A 6685-nucleotide genomic window follows, 5' to 3' on the forward strand; every position below is an offset into this window, starting at 1 on the left:
TCTCGCAGCACATAGGTAGCGAAGGAGGAGGCCCTTTCCGCCTTGGATCGGCCGCCCGTGCTGTCCAAGTGCTCGCCATCGAGGAGCCGTCTACCTATCCGAGTGCAAAAAGACGCCCGCGCGCGTCCGTCCAGCTGAGACGAGGGTACACTCCGCGGTGCACCGCACGGGAATCAAGACGACACGAACACGGCCAATTGCACTGGCGACCAGGTAATATGATGTCGATGCTGGGCAAGACGGTGTGCGATTCGACGGCACGAGCAGGAGGGTGTGTGCGTGTGGAGATGGACGGTAGGTTGGGATGGATGGGGAATGGGGGCAGCAGCAGAGCCAGTAGCCGTACAGTACGAGTAATGGCGATGGGATGGAGGGAGACGGAGCATGGGGGAGGCACTCGTGCAGTAGGGCTACGGCACTTTTTTCGCAAGGGCTTGCACTCCAGGCGGGGACGCAGACGCCACCGAGCCGTGGAGGGTGCCTGAGATTCAAGGGAGGATGGCGTGGATGGCTTGTAGCTTGGCTTGGAAGAGGTGGTGGCCAGCGCGCCTGCGCATTGCGGGCGGCACTGGGGGGAGAGACGTCCGCTGTGATTGCACTTGGAGCGCACTGGGACTGCATTGGGATTGGGGGGAGGCTTGAGACTCGATGGGGGCAGGGACAGCACCTTGGCTGGGAGGCGCTTGCCCTGGGACGGCAGCATGCAGGGACCGCAATGCTGGGCGCTCCTGCCTGCGAGCATGAAAGATGAGAAGTCAGGTCATTGCGTCTGAGTCGCAATGCAGACAGGAGACTGCGCAAGGCAGGAACAGGAGAGGACCCCAAGTAAACAAGCCGGCCGCCATTGCCATCCAGGGGCCCAGGCAGGGACGTAACTTGGATGCAAGGCAGTTCAGTCTGTCGAGGGAGGAGCCAGGCTGCTGGCGAAACTGCATCCACGGACCTGCCTGAGATACCTACCCTCCCTTGTACATCACTGCCTGCGCGTGTCGTCTCTGTGAGCGCAGGTCGGCAGCGGCGGCCGCGCATGACCTCCCACCTCCCCTCGACATCGACATTGAAGGCCGGCACAGCGGGCAGAACAAACATCTGCGACAGTCCTGATTCCTGGCAACCGGGCCACCCTTTCGCAGCCTCCGGCGTGGTGCAGACCAGCGGCGTTGAAGGAGCCATACGGAGACGGCTCCAGCGTCTGCAGAGGCACCAGGCAGATATGCAAGAGCAGTCACCGCAGACGCCACATCGCTGGCCATTGAACCGAATCGCCGTCGCCGCTCGTCACCGTCGTCTGACCGCGTTGCTTCTTTGAGGCTTCGGCTGCGTTTGTCCCCTCACAGCCAATGCCCTTGTTTGCCTGCCGTCCATACACGCGATTCCGCCATCACCATCACTGTGGCATGGCAACAACGCGGACGTCGCCCGCCCAGCCCACACCGTGTCGGCAGCGGCATGCAGGCAGCCCAGCGCACTGCCTGCCTGCTGGGCGTGCTTGCTTGCCTGCGTGGGTGCTCACGCACCACCCTGCCCGTCCAATGGCCATCGGCCGTCCAGCAACCATAAGCAACCGGCGAGTTTTGAGCCGCGGGCAGCGCAGCACCCCTGGCGGGGTGTAAACGCAGTGGCTCCAACGGAACGCCGCTGGAAACCACATCCGCCTTCATCGCCCACAGCGCCACCAGCACCGGCATCAGCCCTGACGTAAGGCCGCTGGGGCGGCAGACAGGGGACCGCTGCCGTGGCCCACCGGGTGGGACAAGCAGAAACAAGCAGGCCCGGAGACTGGAGCGGACAAATGCAGCTGCAGGCGCAGACGCAGAACTCAGCCAAGCACCAAGGAGCACCACAACCGCCCAAGGGTCAAGGGGGCGAGTGACCGGCTGGCCGCCGCCCCGTTCAAAGTTGCAAAGTTGGTGTCGAGGGCCGTGGGCGGCGCGGGCGCCGACGACTTTCCCGTTGACCCAGCGGGGATGAAGGCATGTCACTTGTGGGCCGCCACATCCGCATCCTGGCGCCTGTCGCTGCTTGTTTACGTCTTCCTCGCGCGAATACAGTATCGCATCCAGCGCGCTGCGAACGCTTCTTTGGGGAACGGACGAAGACACCGCTTCGACTGTCCAGCCGACGCGCACGAACCTGTCTCTCGCCACTGGCTGCGTGCGCGGCAGCGTGTGGGCGGTCCTGAGACACGGCATGGTCGCCATGGTCAGGACAGAGACAGGCGGAGCAGGCATGCAGGCAACAGATTGGAAGCCTCTTGATGGCCGCCCCAGCTAGGGATTGGGATCCAGCCGGCGTTGCCCGCCCGCCCGGACTGACATCACGGGGACCGGGATTACGGCCCAGCAGTCGTGGTCATTTGCACAACACTCGACGGGTGCCCATCGCTGACGTAGCTGGACCATCGCAGACGTGCCACTGCCCGTCGCGATGACGACCAGGGAAACTCGAATCCCCGCATCCGTCTTTGTGTCGCCTCCGGCCGACGTGGGGTGTCGCCACTCTCGCTGTACGCAGTACCGTACCAGCAAGAGCACTCCTCGGGTTGGGTTCTGATTCTTGAAGAGGCTTGAATACGAGGCATCGAGCCAACTACTTGCCGAGTGGCCCAAGCACCTCGATGACATGACAACTGAGCAGCGGGCTCTATGAGCTTCTTGCGCTTTCATGTCCTTGCATTGGGACGCTGACGCGGCTATTCAATGCGAAAACCCTTTGCTTTCGAGGACGACAAAAGCATGAATGGATTGCCGTTCGAATGGCTCTGGGCAACAAGGCGGGGCGCCATGTAAGGGAAGGCTGCCACGCTACGGAACGCAAAGTCAACGTCGGCGCTCGGCGAGGCTGCGAGCACCACTTGAGGTTGGCTCAATTCGGCCGAGGCTTGCTTTTCTCACAGCTCTTTCCTCCCTAGCCACAAAGGTCCCGTTGCTTTTCATCACACCGATACTATGGACGCGTAACGGTCGCGCGCACAGCAATGCAACAGACCTTTGGGCGCCACGGGCCGTGCTACCGATCTCTGCTTGGGAGCCGTGGATGCAGGGCATCTCGGCTGGAACTGGTCCGCACAGCGTGCGCCTGTCACCTGTCCACAGAGCGAACCCACGGGTGAACCAGCTGGCCGGCCCCTGTTGTTGGCTGGTGAGTGCTGACAGAGGAGGCCATTGCCCATGTCCGCCGCGGTGGCCAAGTAGGGACCCTCCGGTAGAGACAAGATTGCGCCATACAGTGCCGTGTGGCCCACGGGTGGCCAGGTCCTCGGGTCTTGAGCATGGCTCGTGCCCAAGGTTGGAGCTCCGTCCGCTCGGTCCCCTTGTACGAAGTACGTACCCGATCGAGGTACGTAGACGGATGTGAGGCCAACCGAGGCGAATCTCATGAGCCTTCGCAGATTTGCCGCTGAACCGCTTCCGCGACCGTGCCCCTCCTCCTCCACGCGCAAGTGCGCGAGGTTCGTGGTAGTGCGGACTCGTCAGCGCTCAACGGTTCTAACATGGACGGTCCCGTGGGGGTGGGCGCGCGCGGTGGGGTCTCCCAAAGAGTGAAAGCTCTCCAGCCCGCCAGGTCGACAGGTCGGCGTTAAGGCCTATCCGCATCCCAAAGCATCTCCAACCTCAAGACCAGACGGCACATGAGTGGTTCCGCGACTCTGCGCTAGCTGAAGGCCGTCTGCGCACTTACCCGGCGCCGCTGGCGCGCCATTCATCATGACAGTCGGCTTGCTCGACAAGGACGAACGGAATGGGTCTGCTCCTTTCCCGGGCAAGGCCCCAGCGGCCTCGCGCTTCGCCCGCAACACCAGCGGCCTGGCCGCATGATGGCGGAAGCGCGGGTTGGAAAGCGGTATTCTCCGCATCGCGTCGCCGCAACGGGGACGCAGACCATCGGGTGACGGTCGGTATGCACGAATGTGCCGCCGGCATCTGCCCTGGTCCGTGGGGATCCAATATTACCCGGGCGAACGGTTCCGCGCAGGGCTTTGGCTTCATGTGAAATCGCCGACAAGTTCTGTCTCTTTTCTGGCAGTCCTCCTCATATTGCCCTGACCGTGCGAAGCCTTGGTGAATGCCCCATATGGCATGCCGAACTCGGTACACCGCCCGAGCACCCAGGACGAGCATGCAGCCGTGGCCACCAGTCGGCCGCGCGCCACCATGTCGTCGCCAATCTCATGTGCCTCTCGGCCGGGGCGAGCCTCGGGCATCCCCCGCATTGCCTGTGCACTGGCCCCCGTTCGCAGTCCCCGGTACCAAGTCCTCAGGCAGCCTGATCGTTGGGGACGAGCAAGAGAGCCCACCGCATGGGAATACGATACCACGGAACCGGAACGTGGGGAGCGCGGCGGGTGACGCTGGTACTCGTTCACGGTTCATCCCTCTCATCCGTAGCGGTAGCGACGTCCGTCCTGCGCATGCAATCCTACCTCGTCCAGCCGCTGGGCATGGAGAAGGCTGGTGCAACGCCCCCACGCCGCTATATTTCTTGGTGGGCTCCTCTGCTCCACGCTGGGAGGGGACCTGGTCGCCGTGGGCTTAACAGAATCAGTCCCCGCGGCGCGCAGGGCCTTCCTTTTGGTCGGGAGCTTGGGGAGATGGGAGGCTTTGGCTGCAGATGGAAGAAGGACGAGATCCCTTTCGTGGCCGACCTTGGACCAAAGGGTCCAATGCCAACGGCGGCCAGGCCGGATAAGCAAGTGACCTCCGCGATTGGAAGCGGCCTTTCTACATTCACCTCTCCGCCACCTTGATCGAGCAGCCCCGCTAACTGGGAAGGGATGCAGTAGGCCGTATTGGGCCTGCTGAAACGCGCCAATCGAGGGTACTTGGCCCCTTGCTGCATGGGTCCTCGATTGACGCACGCCTTGGCAGGCTAATCACACGACCGAGATTGCGGCCCCAGCACTCGGCAGTGCAGTGCCTGTCAAGGCGCGACCTGGCGGGATTCCTGGGACTCGCGAGTGCAGTATCCATCCCGACGGGCTGGCCGCGCCCATACACGGGCTCCCCAGGCAGCCGGGCGTCGAGGGCAACGGATCGACATGCAAAGACACTGGCTGGACAAGGTACAGCGTACGCACGTACAGGTACTGCAACAGTCGGGCAGCCCGTGGACCTGCACGACATGCGTGCCAGCTCGGTACCGGGGCATTGCGAAGAAGGGGCACAGGCACTATAGCAGCGGTTGCTCCTTCGGCAGCATTGCCAGCGAGTCCCACATTCCGGCGGCTAAGCCATTGCCGAGCACGGAGTTCGACTCCCAGGGCAGGTGCGGTACAGGTTGACACGATCCATGACAGGACACCGGGATACGTACCGGCACTCAACCAAGCCTCGTTCGCACCTGCCCGCAAATATTGCCCCTCGGAGGATTGAGCCGTGGCGGAATCCGCCATGTTGATGACCTCCCTTGGCTGCCAAAGACATGCACGCTGACCGGCAGCCCAGAAACGGCGCCGTGGTCACTTTTCGCTGATCGGATGCTTGCGACGAAGTACCTTACAACCTTGGCCCAGGCGATGCGTCGCCGTGAGATCGAATAGGTGGTCGACAACCACCGGCCGATGATCACCCTGGCCGCTGCAGCAACCACGGTGGCCACCCTGTCCATATTCCCGGCACGCTTGTGTGAGTTCTGAGGGACAAGACAGGCTGTTGCTTCGCCCCCAGACCCGGCAGCAGACGGGACGGTGCGTACGTGCAGGAGGTATGGCAACCGTGAGTGAGTCCTCCATCTGACAGAGAATGCATACGGAGCTCTCCGGTCTGGCATCGAAACCTGTACAGTGTTGTATGTTGCGGTGCGGTACTGTACGATGCACACCAGCAGATATCTCGGCCGCCTTGACTCGTGGCCAACGCATACAAACGAATTCACTTCCACCCATCGGGAGGAGCTTGGGAAAAGTGATCGAAATTAATCCGCCCCCAAGGCGAGATGCCCGTCATGGGTCCTCGGGCCGAAAACATTCAGTTCCAGGCAGCCGGAGGCAGAACGACGAGGAAAAAGAAATCATACTCGCCCTCCTCGGAAGCGAACTGGGGGGTCTCGTCGGTAGCAGCAGGGGTCGCGCGCACGGGCGTCCGCGAGGCAATCTCTGCCATCCCGGCCTGCACCGTTGGCCCCGGCATCCCAGACCTGGGGCCCGGCAAAACGAACCCACCCAGCACGGGACCCCAAAGGACTCGCGCACGTCGGCGACCTCGATCGGGCTTTACCAGGGCTTTCACCAACGTGACGAATCTTGTCTTGCCGTCTGCCTGTATGGCTTCCCAAACCACGTCGTTGCAACCACCAACTGGCCGGCAGGTCGACGGGCCGCCCCATTCCCACGACCCAACCGTTTGCCACCGTTGGCGCTGCAAGCCCAAGGACGGCCAGATGGTGCCCTCTACCCGGCAAATGGAATTGCGAGATGAGAGGACGCGACTTCTCTTTGTTCACTGTGGCCTCTCATGAGCCGGCAAGCCGACCCTGATATTGTACCAGAACCCACATCTCCATGCACATTAGCCTCGTGGCTCATATGAACCTGCTCGGTATTCACCACGACATGATTCTCCAAGCACGTGGCGATCGACAAAGGCTGTGATCATCAGGGGAGTAAGGTACGATGCCACTGTCCCGTCGCGAAGTGGCTTGGCCGATCGGTCCCTGACAATCATCGATCATCTGGCTTCGGGTCTGT

This window comes from Purpureocillium lilacinum (genome assembly GCF_023168085.1).
Source record: "Purpureocillium lilacinum CBS 284.36 DNA, scaffold_2, whole genome shotgun sequence".
NCBI classification, from domain to species: domain Eukaryota; kingdom Fungi; phylum Ascomycota; class Sordariomycetes; order Hypocreales; family Ophiocordycipitaceae; genus Purpureocillium; species Purpureocillium lilacinum.